We start from the raw sequence: 18,725 nt of genomic DNA, 5'->3' as shown, positions 1-18,725 counted from the left end.
CAGAACTTTAGCACCTATCCTATCAATAGCTGACCCTTTAGGAAGGGGTCCTAATGACTTCATCAGCAAGGGACAGAGGTAAATTGTTGTATTGCTACGACAAGGTATCATAGCCAGGGATGCTAGACTGTGAAAGGGGTGAAGTGCCATGTTGCCATTAACACTCAATATCTCCCAACCTCAAATGTGTCTCAACTACAATGATAGAGGGACTGGAGTCATAAGAAGAGTCCATGATGCAATTCTCTTATGAATAATGTCATTGACACGATAGAGAACATGGATGAATGTATGACTATGGCATAATCCCCTACATGTGAATATATAACTGCCTGTGGATCCGGGTCACTGTGGAGTAACAGATGACATCACACAAACATGGCGGCCACATCCCGCTTTATTATTGTTTTGCTTTGGAGACGTTACAGCACTACGCCGCCAACCATGAGGTCACGCGAGTTAGCAGAGCAGAAAAAGCCGAGCTTACGTCCATCTGTCAGATAAATATTCTATCCTAAATCCTTTACATTGATGAATTAGGTGCAGACTTGGGTCCAATGCTCCAGCCGCGAAACCCTACTACCTATATCTGCACCAACTGTTGACCGCTCATCAGAAGCCTCCCGGGACATCCAGTGGAACGATCCTTCAATCTCTCAACACCTGCTGACATCCAGTTGGGTCTTCTGGGACGTGGCTGTAACTGTAGCCAGCCTGGCAAAACATGAACTGTGGTCCTACATGGACCCCTATCTGCAATTGTACAGCCTTTGAAAAATATACAGGGCTTCCTGCCAGCCCCTGACTCAATGGCTCTCATGTGCAGGACTATAGCTGAGCAAATATTGCGTAGGAGACTCGCACATCTGTCAGGGATAATTTATTACACGTCACTCACAAAGCATCTGTTCCAGGCTAAATCCTCATTTATTTGTTCTGTCTCCTCTATACCCTAATGGGCTGGATGCTCGCTGGCCGTACAGCGCTCCGCCCGGGCAAAATAAAACTAAAAGGCTCATATAAAAGTTTTGTAACAATGTAACATCACTCCTGTCAAGTAGGAACTGTCCGAAAGATACTTCAAAATGGACATCAATGTGGATCTCAGTGGTCTTCTTGAGGTTCCAAAACAACTTCAGATGTATCTATGGCTGGCGCTAAAGAAGACGAACATTGTGTATGACAAAGAAATGTACAACATGCTCTTTGCCGTACCTTGTATTTCATGATCCAGCAGAGCACATAGGTCGGAGGAGTTAATGACTGTTCACGTCAAGTTTTCGCTATTCATTAATTATATACGTTTGAATTGAAAAAAAAGGAATTCAACAGCGTCACTTCACATACCCATAAACTATAATTGGTTCAAAACTAAATACTTTTAACTACATTTTAACACCTTCATGTGTGTTTAGGTTTTTTGGGGGAAAAGAAAAGCTAGCATATCAAGATATTATGACTCCTTATAGGCAATGATATGATACTGCCTCCTATGTACAAGAATATAACTACTATAATACTGGCCCCTATGTACAAGAATATAACTACTATAATACTGCCCCCTATGTACAAGAATATAACTACTATAATACTGCTCCTATGTGCAAGAATATAACTACTATAATACTGCCCTCTATGTACAAGAATATAACTACTATAATACTGGCCCCTATGTACAAGAATATAACTACTATAACACTGCCCCCTATGTACAAGAATATAACTGCTATAATACTGCCCATATGTACAAGTATAAAACTACTATAATTCTGTCCCCTATGTACAAAAATATAACTACTATAATACTGCCCCCTATGTACAAGAATATAACTACTATAATACTGCCCCCTATGTCCAAGAATTTAACTACTATAATACTGCCAGCTATGTACAAGCATGAAACTACTATAATACTGCCCCCTATGTACAAGAATATAATTACTATAGCACTGCTCCCTGTGTAGAAGAATATAATTACTATAATACTGTCTCCTATGTACAAGAATATAACTACTATAATACTGCCCCCCCCATGTACAAGAATATAACTACTATAATACTGCTCCTATATACAACAGTATAACTAGTATAATACTGCCCCTATGTACAAGAATATAACTACTATAATACTGCTGCTATATACAACAGTATAATTAGTATAATACTGCCCCCTATGTACAAGAATATAACTACTATAATACTGCGCATTATGTACAAGAATATAACTAGTATAATATTGCCCCCTATGAACAAGAATATAACTACTATAATACTGTCCCCCTATGTACAAGAATATAACTCCTATAATACTGCTCCTATATACAATGGTATAACTAGTATAATACTGCCCCTATGTACAAGAATATAACGACTACAAAACTGCCTCCTATGTACAAGAATACAACTACTATAATACTGCTCCATATGTACAAGAATATAACTACTATAATACTGTCCCCTATGTACAAGAATATAACTACTATAATACAGCACCCATGTACAAGAATATACGACTATAATACTGCACCCCTATAGAGATGAGCGAGTATACTCGCTAAGGAAATTTAACTAATATAATACTGCCACCTATGTACTAGACTATAACTACTATAATACTGCCCCCTATGTACAAGAATATAACTATTATAATACTGCCTCCTATGTACAAGAATATAAGTACTATAATACTTCTCCTATGTACAAGAATATAACTACTATAATACTGTCTCCTATGTACCAGATTTAACTACTATAATACTGTCTCCTATGTACAAGAATATAACTACTATAATACTGTCTCCTATGTACAAGAATATAACTACTATAATACTGTCTCCTATGTACAAGAATATAACTACAATAAAACTGCTCCTATGTACAAGAATATAACTACTATAATACTGCCTCCTATGAACAAGAATATAACTACTATAATACTGCTCCTATGTACAAGAATATAACTACTATAATTCTGCCCCCTATGAACAAGAATATATCTACTATAATACTGCTCCCATGTACAAGAATATAACTACTAAAATACTGCCCCTATGTACAAGAATATAACTACTGTAATACTGACTCCTACATACAAGAATATAACTACTATAATACTGCCCCCTATATACAAGAATATAACTACTATAATACTGCTCCTATGTATAGGAATATAACTACTATGATACTGCTCCTATGTACAGGAATATAACAACTATAATACCGCCCCCTATGTACAAGAATATAACTACTATAATACTGCCCCCTATGTACAAGAATATAACTACTATAATACTGCCCCCTATGTACAAGAATATAACTACTATAATAATGCCCCCTATGTACAAGAGTATAACTGCTATAATAATGCCCCCTATGTACAAGAATATAACTACTATAATACTGCTCCTATGTACAAGAATATAACTACTTTAATACTGCCTCCTATGTACAAGAATATAACTACTATAATACTGCCTCTTATGTACAAGAATATAACTACTATAATAGGGCTTTCTATGTACAAGAATATAACTAGTATAATACTGCCCCCTATGTACAAGAATATAACTACTATAATACTGCCCCCTATGTACAAGAATAGAACTACTATAATACTGCACCCTATGTACAAGAATATGACTACTATAATACTACCTACTATGTACAAGAATATAGCTACTATAATTCTGCCCCCCTATGAACAAGAATATAACTACTATAATAGTGTGCCCCCTATGTACAAGAATATAACTACTATAATACTGCCCCCTATGTACAAGAGTATAACTACTATAATAATACCCCCTATGTACAAGAATATAACTACTATAATACTGCTCCTGTGTACAAGAATATAACTAGTATAATACTGCCCCCTATGTACAAGAATATAACTAGTATAATACTGCCCCCTATGTACAAGAATAGAGCGACTATAATACTGCACCCTATGCACAAGAATATGACTACTATAATACTACCTACTATGTACAAGAATATAGCTACTATAATTCTGCCCCCTATGAACAATAATATTACTACTATAATACTGCCCCCTATGTACAAGAATATAACTACTATAATACTGTCCCCTATGTACAAGAATATAACTCCTATAATACTGCTCCTATATACAACGGTATAACTAGTATAATACTGCCCCTGTGTACAAGAATATAACGACTACAAAACTGCCTCCATATGTACAAGAATATAACTACTATAATACTGTCCGCTATGTACAAGAATTTAACTACTATAATACTGCACCCATGTACAAGAATATACGACTATAATACTGCACCCCTATAGAGATGAGCGAGTATACTCGCTAAGGAACTTTAACTAATATAATACAGCCACCTATGTACAAGACTATAACTACTATAATACTGCTTCTATGTACAAGAATATAACTACTATAACACTGCCTCCTATGTACAAGAATATAAGTACTATAATACTTCTCCTATGTACAAGAATATAACTACTATAATACTGTCTCCTATGTACAAGAAAATAACTACTATAATACTGCCTCTATGTACAAGAATATAACTACTATAATTCTGCCCCCTATGAACAAGAATATATCCACTATAATACTGCTCCCATGTACAAGAATATAACTACTAAAATACTGCCCCTATGTACAAGAATATAACTACTGTAATACTGACTCCTACGTACAAGAATATAACTACTATAATACTGCCCCCTATGTACAAGAATATAACTACTATAATAATGCCCCTTATGTACAAGAGTATAACTACTATAATAATGCCCCCTATGTACAAGAATATAACTACTATAATACTGCTCCTATGTACAAGAATATAACTACTATAATACTGCCTCCTATGTACAAGAATATAACTACTATAATACTGCCTCTTATGTACAAGAATATAACTACTGTAATAGGGCTTTCTATGTACAGGAATATAACTACTATAATACTGCTCCTATGTACAGTAATATAACAACTATAATACCGCCCCCTATGTACAAGAATATAACTACTATAATACTGCCCCCTATGTACAAGAATATAACTACTATAATACTGCCCCCTATGTACAAGAATATAACTACTATAATAATGCCCCTTATGTACAAGAGTATAACTACTATAATAATGCCTCCTATGTACAAGAATATAACTACTATAATACTGCTCCTATGTACAAGAATATAACTACTATAATACTGCCTCCCATGTACAAGAATATAACTACTATAATACTGCCTCTTATGTACAAGAATATAACTACTATAATAGGGCTTTCTATGTACAAGAATATAACTAGCATAATGCTGCCCCCTATGTACAAGAATATAACTACTATAATACTGCCCCCTATGTACAAGAATAGAACTACTATAATACTGCACCCTATGTACAAGAATATGACTTTTATAATACTACCTACTATGTACAAGAATATAGCTACTATAATTCTGCCCCCTATGAACAAGAATATAACTACTATAATAGTGCTCCCTATGTACAAAAATATAACTACTATAATACTGCCCCCTATGTACAAGAATATAACTACTATAATACTGCCCCCTATGTACAAGAAAATAACTACTATAATAATGCCCCCTATGTACAAGAGTATAACTACTATAATAATGCCCCCTATGTACAAGAATATAACTACTGTAATACTGCTCCTATGTACAAGAATATAACTACTATAATACTGCCTCTTATGTACAAGAATATAACTACTATAATAGGGCTTTCTATGCAGAAGAATATAACTAGTATAATACTGCCCCCTATGTACAAGAATATAACTACTATAATACTGCCCCCTATGTACAAGAATAGAACTACTATAATACTGCACCTTATGTACAATAATATGACTACTATAATACTACCTACTATGTACAAGAATATAGCTACTATAATTCTGCCCCCTATGAACAAGAATATAGCTACTATAATACTGCCCCCTATGTACAAGAATATAACTACTAAAATACTGCCCCTATGTACAAGAATATAACTACTGTAATACTGACTCCTACGTACAAGAATATAACTACTATAATACTACCTCCTATGTACAAGAATATGACTACTATAATACTGCTCCCTATGTACAAGAATATAACTACTATAATACTGATTCCTATGTACAAGAATATAACTACTATAATACTGCCCTCTATGTACAAGAATATAACTACTATAATACTGCCTCCTATGTACAATAATATAACTACTATAATACTGCCTCCTATGTACAAGAATATAACTACTATAATACTGCCTCCTATGTACAAGAATATAACTACTATAATACTGCTCCCTATGTACAAGAATATAACTACTGTAATACTGACTCCTACGTACAAGAATATAACTACTATAATACTACCTCCTATGTACAAGAATATGACTACTATAATACTGCTCCCTATGTACAAGAATATAACTACTATAATACTGTCTACTATGTACAAGAATATAACTACTATAATACTGCCCCCCATGTACAAGAATATAACTACTATAATACTGCCTCCTATGTACAATAATATAACTACTATAATACTGCCTCCTATGTACTAGAATATAACTACTATAATACTGCCTCCTATGTACAAGAATATAACTACCATAATAATGCTTCCTATGTACAAGAATATAACTACTAAAATACTACCCTTTGTACAAGAAGATAACTACTGTAATACTGACTCCTACATACAAGAATATAACTACTATAATACTACCGCCTATGTACAAGAATATAACTACTGTAATACTGACTCCTACGTACAAGAATAAAACTACTATAATACTGCTCATATGTACAAGAATATAACTACTATAATACTGCCCCCTATGTACAAGAATATAACTACTATAATACTGCTCCTATGTACAGGAATATAACTACTATGTTACTGCTCCTATGTACAGGAATATAACAACTATAATACCGCCCCCTATGTACAAGAAAATAACTACTATAATACTGCCCCCTATGTACAAGAATATAACTACTATAATAGGGCTTTCTATGTACAAGAATATAACTAGTATAATACTGCCCCCTATGTACAAGAATATAACTAGTATAATACTGCCCCCTATGTACAAGAATATAACTACTATAGTACTGCCCCCTATGTACAAGAATAGAACTACTATAATACTGCACCCTATGTACAAGAATATGACTACTATAATACTACCTACTATGTACAAGAATATAGCTACTATAATTCTGCCCCCTATGAACAAGAATATAACTACTATAATAGTGCTCCCTATGTACAAAAATATAACTACTATATTACTGCCACCTATGTACAAGAATATAACTACTATAATACTGCCCCCTATGTACAAGAATATAACTACTATAATAATGCCCCATATGTACAAGAGTATAACTACTATATTAATGCCCCCTATGTACAAGAATATAACTATTATAATACTGCCTCTTATGTACAAGAATATAACTACTATAATAGGGCTTTTTATGTAGAAGAATATAACTAGTATAATACTGCCCCCTATGTACAAGAATATAACTACTATAATACTGCCCCCTACGTACAAGAATAGAACTACTATAATACTGCACCCTATGTACAATAATATGACTACTATAATACTACCTACTATGTACAAGAATATAGCTACGATAATTCTGCCCACTATGAACAAGAATATAACTACTATAATACTGCCCCCTATGTACAAGAATATAACTACTAAAATACTGCCCCTATGTACAAGAATATAACTACTGTAATACTGACTCCTACGTACAAGAATATAACTACTATAATACTACCTCCTATTTACAAGAATATGACTACTATAATACTGCTCCCTATGTACAAGAGTATAACTACTATAATACTGTCTCCTATGTACAAGAATATAACTACTATAATACTGCCCTCTATGTACAAGAATATAACTACTGTAATAGGGCTTTCTATGTACAAGAATATAACTAGTATAATACTGCCCCCTATGTACAAGAATATAACTAGTATAATACTGCCCCCTATGTACAAGAATAGAGCGACTATAATACTGCACCCTATGCACAAGAAAATGACTACTATAATACTACCTACTATGTACAAGAATATAGCTACTATAATTCTGCCCCCTATGAACAATAATATTACTACTATAATACTGCCCCCTATGTACAAGAATATAACTACTATAATACTGTCCCCTATGTACAAGAATATAACTCCTATAATACTGCTCCTATATACAACGGTATAACTAGTATAATACTGCCCCTGTGTACAAGAATATAACGACTACAAAACTGCCTCCATATGTACAAGAATATAACTACTATAATACTGTCCGCTATGTACAAGAATTTAACTACTATAATACTGCACCCATGTACAAGAATATACGACTATAATACTGCACCCCTATAGAGATGAGCGAGTATACTCGCTAAGGAACTTTAACTAATATAATACAGCCACCTATGTACAAGACTATAACTACTATAATACTGCTTCTATGTACAAGAATATAACTACTATAACACTGCCTCCTATGTACAAGAATATAAGTACTATAATACTTCTCCTATGTACAAGAATATAACTACTATAATACTGTCTCCTATGTACAAGAAAATAACTACTATAATACTGCCTCTATGTACAAGAATATAACTACTATAATTCTGCCCCCTATGAACAAGAATATATCCACTATAATACTGCTCCCATGTACAAGAATATAACTACTAAAATACTGCCCCTATGTACAAGAATATAACTACTGTAATACTGACTCCTACGTACAAGAATATAACTACTATAATACTGCCCCCTATGTACAAGAATATAACTACTATAATAATGCCCCTTATGTACAAGAGTATAACTACTATAATAATGCCCCCTATGTACAAGAATATAACTACTATAATACTGCTCCTATGTACAAGAATATAACTACTATAATACTGCCTCCTATGTACAAGAATATAACTACTATAATACTGCCTCTTATGTACAAGAATATAACTACTGTAATAGGGCTTTCTATGTACAGGAATATAACTACTATAATACTGCTCCTATGTACAGTAATATAACAACTATAATACCGCCCCCTATGTACAAGAATATAACTACTATAATACTGCCCCCTATGTACAAGAATATAACTACTATAATACTGCCCCCTATGTACAAGAATATAACTACTATAATAATGCCCCTTATGTACAAGAGTATAACTACTATAATAATGCCTCCTATGTACAAGAATATAACTACTATAATACTGCTCCTATGTACAAGAATATAACTACTATAATACTGCCTCCCATGTACAAGAATATAACTACTATAATACTGCCTCTTATGTACAAGAATATAACTACTATAATAGGGCTTTCTATGTACAAGAATATAACTAGCATAATGCTGCCCCCTATGTACAAGAATATAACTACTATAATACTGCCCCCTATGTACAAGAATAGAACTACTATAATACTGCACCCTATGTACAAGAATATGACTTTTATAATACTACCTACTATGTACAAGAATATAGCTACTATAATTCTGCCCCCTATGAACAAGAATATAACTACTATAATAGTGCTCCCTATGTACAAAAATATAACTACTATAATACTGCCCCCTATGTACAAGAATATAACTACTATAATACTGCCCCCTATGTACAAGAAAATAACTACTATAATAATGCCCCCTATGTACAAGAGTATAACTACTATAATAATGCCCCCTATGTACAAGAATATAACTACTGTAATACTGCTCCTATGTACAAGAATATAACTACTATAATACTGCCTCTTATGTACAAGAATATAACTACTATAATAGGGCTTTCTATGCAGAAGAATATAACTAGTATAATACTGCCCCCTATGTACAAGAATATAACTACTATAATACTGCCCCCTATGTACAAGAATAGAACTACTATAATACTGCACCTTATGTACAATAATATGACTACTATAATACTACCTACTATGTACAAGAATATAGCTACTATAATTCTGCCCCCTATGAACAAGAATATAGCTACTATAATACTGCCCCCTATGTACAAGAATATAACTACTAAAATACTGCCCCTATGTACAAGAATATAACTACTGTAATACTGACTCCTACGTACAAGAATATAACTACTATAATACTACCTCCTATGTACAAGAATATGACTACTATAATACTGCTCCCTATGTACAAGAATATAACTACTATAATACTGATTCCTATGTACAAGAATATAACTACTATAATACTGCCCTCTATGTACAAGAATATAACTACTATAATACTGCCTCCTATGTACAATAATATAACTACTATAATACTGCCTCCTATGTACAAGAATATAACTACTATAATACTGCCTCCTATGTACAAGAATATAACTACTATAATACTGCTCCCTATGTACAAGAATATAACTACTGTAATACTGACTCCTACGTACAAGAATATAACTACTATAATACTACCTCCTATGTACAAGAATATGACTACTATAATACTGCTCCCTATGTACAAGAATATAACTACTATAATACTGTCTACTATGTACAAGAATATAACTACTATAATACTGCCCCCCATGTACAAGAATATAACTACTATAATACTGCCTCCTATGTACAATAATATAACTACTATAATACTGCCTCCTATGTACTAGAATATAACTACTATAATACTGCCTCCTATGTACAAGAATATAACTACCATAATAATGCTTCCTATGTACAAGAATATAACTACTAAAATACTACCCTTTGTACAAGAAGATAACTACTGTAATACTGACTCCTACATACAAGAATATAACTACTATAATACTACCGCCTATGTACAAGAATATAACTACTGTAATACTGACTCCTACGTACAAGAATAAAACTACTATAATACTGCTCATATGTACAAGAATATAACTACTATAATACTGCCCCCTATGTACAAGAATATAACTACTATAATACTGCTCCTATGTACAGGAATATAACTACTATGTTACTGCTCCTATGTACAGGAATATAACAACTATAATACCGCCCCCTATGTACAAGAAAATAACTACTATAATACTGCCCCCTATGTACAAGAATATAACTACTATAATAGGGCTTTCTATGTACAAGAATATAACTAGTATAATACTGCCCCCTATGTACAAGAATATAACTAGTATAATACTGCCCCCTATGTACAAGAATATAACTACTATAGTACTGCCCCCTATGTACAAGAATAGAACTACTATAATACTGCACCCTATGTACAAGAATATGACTACTATAATACTACCTACTATGTACAAGAATATAGCTACTATAATTCTGCCCCCTATGAACAAGAATATAACTACTATAATAGTGCTCCCTATGTACAAAAATATAACTACTATATTACTGCCACCTATGTACAAGAATATAACTACTATAATACTGCCCCCTATGTACAAGAATATAACTACTATAATAATGCCCCATATGTACAAGAGTATAACTACTATATTAATGCCCCCTATGTACAAGAATATAACTATTATAATACTGCCTCTTATGTACAAGAATATAACTACTATAATAGGGCTTTTTATGTAGAAGAATATAACTAGTATAATACTGCCCCCTATGTACAAGAATATAACTACTATAATACTGCCCCCTACGTACAAGAATAGAACTACTATAATACTGCACCCTATGTACAATAATATGACTACTATAATACTACCTACTATGTACAAGAATATAGCTACGATAATTCTGCCCACTATGAACAAGAATATAACTACTATAATACTGCCCCCTATGTACAAGAATATAACTACTAAAATACTGCCCCTATGTACAAGAATATAACTACTGTAATACTGACTCCTACGTACAAGAATATAACTACTATAATACTACCTCCTATTTACAAGAATATGACTACTATAATACTGCTCCCTATGTACAAGAGTATAACTACTATAATACTGTCTCCTATGTACAAGAATATAACTACTATAATACTGCCCTCTATGTACAAGAATATAACTACTATAATACTGCCTCCTATGTACAATAATATAACTACTATAATACTGCCTCCTATGTACAAGAATATAACTACTATAATACTGCCTCCTATGTACAAGAATATAACTACTATAATACTGCTCCCTATGTACAAGAATATAACTACTAAAATACTCCCCCTATGTACAAGAATATAACTACTGTAATACTGACTCCTATGTACAAGAATATAACTACTATAATACTACCTCCTATGTACAAGAATATGACTACTATAATACTGCTCCCTATGTACAAGAATATAACTACTATAATACTGTCTCCTATGTACAAGAATATAACTACTATAATACTGCCTCCTATGTACAAGAATATAACTACTATAATACTGCTCCCTATGTACAAGAATATAACTACTATAATACTGTCTCCTATGTACAAGAATATAACTACTATAATACTGCCCTCTATGTACAAGAATATAACTACTATAATACTGCCTCCTATGTACAAGAATATAACTACTATAATACTGCCTCCTATGTACAAGAATATAACTACTATAATACTGCCTCCTATGTACAAGAATATAACTACTATAATACTGCTCCCTATGTACAAGAATATAACTACTAAAATACTGCCCCTATGTACAAGAATATAACTACTGTAATACTGACTCCTACGTACAAGAATATAACTACTCTAATACTGCCCCCCATGTACAAGAATATAACTACTGTAATACTGCCCCCCATGTACAAGATTATAACTACTATAATACTGCCTTGTATGTACAAGAATATAACTACTATAATACTGCCTCCTATGTACAATAATATAACTACTATAATACTGCTCCCTATGTACAAGAATATAACTACTAAAATACTGCCCCTATGTACAAGAATATAACTACTATAATACTGCCTCCTATGTACAATAATATAACTACTATAATACTGCCTCCTATGTACAATAATACAACTACTATAATACTGCCTCCTTAGTACAAGAATATAACTACTATAATACTGCCTCCTATGTACAAGGATATAACTACTATAATACTGCCTCCTATGTACAAGAATATAACTACTATAATACTGCTCCCTATGTACAAGAATATAACTACTAAAATACTGCCCCTATGTACAAGAATATAACTACTATAATACTGCCTCCTATGTACAAGAATATAACTACAGTAATACTGACTCCTACGTACAAGAATATAACTACTATAATACTACCGCCTATGTACAAGAATATAACTACTATAATACTGCACCCATGTACAAGAATATAACTACTATAATACTGCCTCCTATGTACAAGACTATAACTGCTCTAATAGGGCTTTCTATGTACAAGACTATAACTGCTATAATAGGGCTTTCTATGTACAAGACTATAACTAGTATAATACTGCCCCCTATGTACAAGAATAGAACTACTATAATACTGCCCCCTATGTACAAGAATATAACTACTATAATACTGCCTCCTATGTACAAGAATATAACTACTATAATACTGCCTCCTATGTACAAGAATATAACTACAGTAATACTGACTCCTACGTACAAGAATATAACTACTATAATACTACCGCCTATGTACAAGAATATAACTACTATAATACTGACTCCTATGTACAAGAATATAACTACTATAATACTGCCTCCTATGTACAAGACTATAACTGCTCTAATAGGGCTTTCTATGTACAAGACTATAACTGCTATAATAGGGCTTTCTATGTACAAGACTATAACTAGTATAATACTGCCCCCTATGTACAAGAATAGAACTACTATAATACTGCCCCCTATGTACAAGAATATAACTACTATAATACTGCCTCCTATGTACAAGAAAATAACTACTATAATACTGCTTCTTTGTACAAGAATATAACTACTTTTGTAATGCTGAATTGCTGCATAATATCTGCTGTGGACACTCTACATCAAATTCTGTCTCCTTTGAATATAGTGTTAGGGCTTCTATCCACTAGCAATTTTTTTTCCCTGCGATGCGAGTGCGATAATTATGCAACCAATGCTTTTCAATGATTTCATACTCATTTGCGTTTTTCTGCGGTATAGCTCAGTGTTTTCATTGGGGTTGGCAACAGCAGCGTCAGCCCCATTGAAAACATGGAGTGCATTGCAGACTTCTGCCACAGCTCTGACAGCTATGGCAGAATATTCCTTCATCCCTGTGGGCTTCATCTACAGCTGTGGCAGAAGTCCGTTATGCTATCCCATTTCTTTCAATGGGGCCGGCACTGCTGCAGTCCCATTAAAAAGCAGTAGGTTTGCAGCAATGATTTTCGGGGTAGGGCTTGAAATATAAGCCTTTCCCTGAAAATCATGGCTAGCTGTAAAATCTATACTAAGGGCTCCTTTACATGACCCGATTGGAATTGCGAATTCCGCAAGCGTTTGACCTGCAGTAAGACGTGGATCAATCAAATGCATTGGATTATACAGTTCCAATTACATTAGTGTTGGAATTGCGTAATCTGAAGCAGCATATTCTATTTTACTGTTGATATCCGCGTTCTCTATGGTCATGGATATACCTGCATATACTTGAATTACACTGCGTATGGATAACTGCACCGTTGCTAAGTAACGGCAAGGGTAATATAAACAAACAATAAAAGGTACGCGGTCATATGCAGTACATTGCGTGGCCGTACGCAGGGTCATTATGGGAGGTCCGCAGCTGATTCCCGCATACAGCCATCTTTTTCTGTCGTCCATTATCTGTGTTTCTATGTGTGCAAAAGGTATGAAAAAAAAGAATAGTTCTTTTTAAAATTAGTAGATTTATGCCAAAAAAAAGTGTAGAAACAAGTTTCCAATGTAGTTTCAGACATTCTGATGTATAGTTTGTCCAGCCTCAGATACAGGCTGATATGGCGATGGTTTAGGAAGGTGTGAGCGGTGGGCCGATTGCCTTTTTATTCATAGTTTATTCTGTTCATTTTTTTTAAACTTATCTTTGTAACTTTTTTTAAAATTATCTATGCCCCCCATAATGTCCCATCAGGACTCGGTCACACGGGTGCCCATCCACCTGTGTTTCTGGACAGGAAGACGGCCGCACCGCCTGTCGGACGAATCTCCGCATGAGCGGCTCCATTGGCAGCCATATGTTCTTTTCCCGGCAGGTGCGGAGATTCGTCCACATTGACGTCTACCCGTCCTTAAACACGGGCAGATCGGCGCCCGTGTGACTGAGCCCTAAGGAGGACATTCACACTGTCAGTTTTTTTACTTATTGCACACTTTCCACTATGATGGGGCATCCATAGGAGCAAAATCCAAAAGAGCCCCAGTTACAGCCCCAACATCCCCAGGGGGAAAATTTCCCCCTATGGTGACATTAGTCACCGCCACAGCTTGGCTGGGGTCTTTCTACTAAGACCCTGCAGCTCTGCCATACCATGGGTCAGCAGCAATCATGTGATGGCCGGGCCCGATGGAGGAAATGGCACTGCTGCTTCCACTGTTCACTACATAGCGCTATGTAGGCTGGAAAAGGGAAGGCAGAAGCGGTTATAAAAAAGATTAAGGAGGAGCTTTAAACCCACGCCATATATTTACAATGGCGCAGCATTAAAGCCCACAACCGAGCACCACATATTTATGGTGCTTGGTCCTTATTGGGTGAAATATGCATATAGACATGAAAAATGGGGGGAAAAAATCACCAAAAATGTAAAAATAATTAAATCATAAAAACTTTATTTGAACAGTTGGCCATCTTCTGATGACACATCGCTTTCTGTACTGAAGGGTCCGGTTGGGAGTCGGAGCCCGTGTGTGGAGTGTGCGGCACCGAGGCCCCTGGGGTTGGATTTTACTGATGGACACATTGTATCTCGCTCGACAGCTGTATCCACACTTGTTGCTTCTTCTCTCCAATGTGTCCGGCTGAGTTGATACATATGATTCTCTTTGTCAGCTGAGTGTCCTCCTTCAGATCCTTCAGATGTTGCATTAATTAGTTTATCCTCAGGCCCCCGCGAGGATTTCTCCATGCTGCTGGTAACTGGAGCTCTTCACACTCTGTATGTTGATCCTTGCGGCTGCGGACATGCCACACACTTTATAGACCTGAGTGGTCAGATCTGGCCAGTTCTATATCAGGAGCCTGAGTAACTCATGCAAATCCGCTGGCATGTCGTGCTGAAGCAGTAAGATTGCTATTGACTTGCCCCCTCCCGGTTGGTAAGAGTATCCGCCGTGTGACCTGCTGTGGTTCTTATCAGCTTTACGCCGTTATTAGGACAGCGCAGCGTCCAGGGACCGTTCTGCAGACACAGGGCCATTGCATGATGGGGGTTCGCCAAGCACCATCGAAGCCAATTGTCTGCAGTGACACAGTTGAGAAATGCGCTGTTTAGTGGGTATATTGGACATTGGCGTAACAGACCCCTCAGAGGAGAGATTGCTGGGCTCTGAAATCGCCCGGGGCACCTTGGGGCAATAGTTAACCAGGATGTGGAGGCTACTAGTAGGGGCACTGGGGACTTCCTTATGTACACCTTTCTTTGCAATTTTTTTAGCAGTGTTTTTTGAAAATGAAGACTTTTGTAATCAGTTTTCATTAAACATTTCTTTTTTTTTTTTTTTTTTTATTCTTTATTTAGTTATTTTCCGTATAAAACTGTGGTTCAACAATGACATAATGCAAAGGTGATACACAAATAGCATAATGTACCAGAACATCCGACAAAATATAAAACAGAGATCATGGCATAATACACTGTGGAAAAGAGGAAAATGTTTCTATTTGGTAAATAAACAATAAACTAATATTCTAATTTGCTGAGAACCAATGCTCCCTTCAAAATTTAAAACAGTGGTTAACCCCCATCCATTGAGAGTAAAGGAGAAAAGAGGGGTTCCACGCTGCAGGGGGGAAAGAAGGGGGAAGAAAAGGTTAGTGGGGGCGGGGAAACCAAACAGGCGAGACCCCAGGCTGATGAGGAAGAGGGAAAGAAAAGGGAAAAAAATAAATAAATTAATATATAAGGAAGGGGGAGGTGCCTGTGCCTACATATCATTTAATCGGTAACCAATGTTGGGAAACCTACTTAGCGCTCTATCCAGCGAGATTCTTATATTCATCTGAACCTTGGAACTCCACCCAATGATGCCACATTTTGGTAAACTTTTCCTGAGTGTCTTTGAGAGACGCCGTTAGGTCCTCCATTTCCTTGATTTGGCGAATAAGATGGAACCACAAAACAATGGAGGGCGGTAGTGTTTGTCTCCAGAGTTTGGGGATACAAGCCCTTGCCTTGTCTTCATTTGGTTTTTATGCTTTGTTGTCTTCCAAGGCACTACAGACTAGAGGACTGAAATCTTAGCAAATTCTGTCAGTCTAAGTAAACCCACAGCCCTACTCCTAGTCTGCTTGCTTGATGTGAACGTGCATTCACTGCCTTTCTACTCAGCTATTACAGAAGGCTCAGTAGACCATGGTCTCAGAAGACCATGGAGGAGATCAGAAGGATAGAGAGTAGAGCAGCAAAAGCTACTATTACAGAGGGCTGTATGACGGTGCTGGGAGATCATGGAGGAGATCAGAAGGATAGAGAGCAGAGCAGAGAAAGCTACTATTACAGAGGGTTTATGACGGTGCTGGGAGATCATGGAGATCAGAAGAATAGAGAGCAGAGCAGAGAAAGCTACTATTACAGGGGGCTGTATGACGGTGCTGGGGGATGGTTGAGGAGATCAAAAGGATAGAAAGCAAACAACGCTACTATTTCAGAGGGCTGTAATTCACTCCCGGTGAATTTTCTGCTGTTATCAGCAGTGAGGAGGCAAGGGCCAGCAGCTACTCAGAGAGAGGGTGAGAGCTGTGTAGTATTGAGTGGGTGTGGTTATGCTACACAGCCTCTGAAAGAGGAGAGGCAGCTGAGCTTTACACTTATGAGACAACCCAGCTGATCAGTGCTGGGAATGCCTCTTAACCAGAATGTAGGACAGTCTGCAAACTACATATTGGGCTTTCTAAATGCATAAGAAGGAAAACTCAATGCTAAAAAAACATAAATGCATCATTTTGTTTCTACAGGGACTTAGTAAGATATGTGTGTATTGATTTTTGAAGCACTAAGGTTTCCAGAGCCTTTAACATCCCCATGAAGCGCAATGTCCCTTTGATAGCCACACTGCCATAAATGACAAATGAAAGTCTCCATTACAGTCACAATGCCCCTATGGAATCCCCCATGTCCTGATGCCAGCCACAATGCCCTACATGACAGCCATAAAAACTTCCTTTCTAGTAATAGTGACCCCCTGTATTACATAAGCCCTGTCCATACTTGCTGCATATTGTGTTATGCCATGCCACTGTCTCCCACCCCATACCTCTTGTATTAGCCTGATACAGAGTATGGAAACGCCTCTGGAGGTTATATCAGTCCTGGAGCGTTATAGGAGGAGCAGCTGATAACAGTCTCATGTAATGTAAATGGCTCTGGAGTTTCTTGGCAGTGGAGAGCACATGATAGGATTAGATACAGCAGCTCAGCAGACCATATCACACGTGATAGGATTAGATACAGCAGCTCAGCGGATAGTATCACACACGATAGGATTG

Source organism: Eleutherodactylus coqui, chromosome 4, assembly GCF_035609145.1.
Source record: "Eleutherodactylus coqui strain aEleCoq1 chromosome 4, aEleCoq1.hap1, whole genome shotgun sequence".
Taxonomy (NCBI): domain Eukaryota; kingdom Metazoa; phylum Chordata; class Amphibia; order Anura; family Eleutherodactylidae; genus Eleutherodactylus; species Eleutherodactylus coqui.
The sequence above is the reverse complement of the archived record's forward strand: the minus strand, read 5'-3'. Positions refer to the sequence as shown.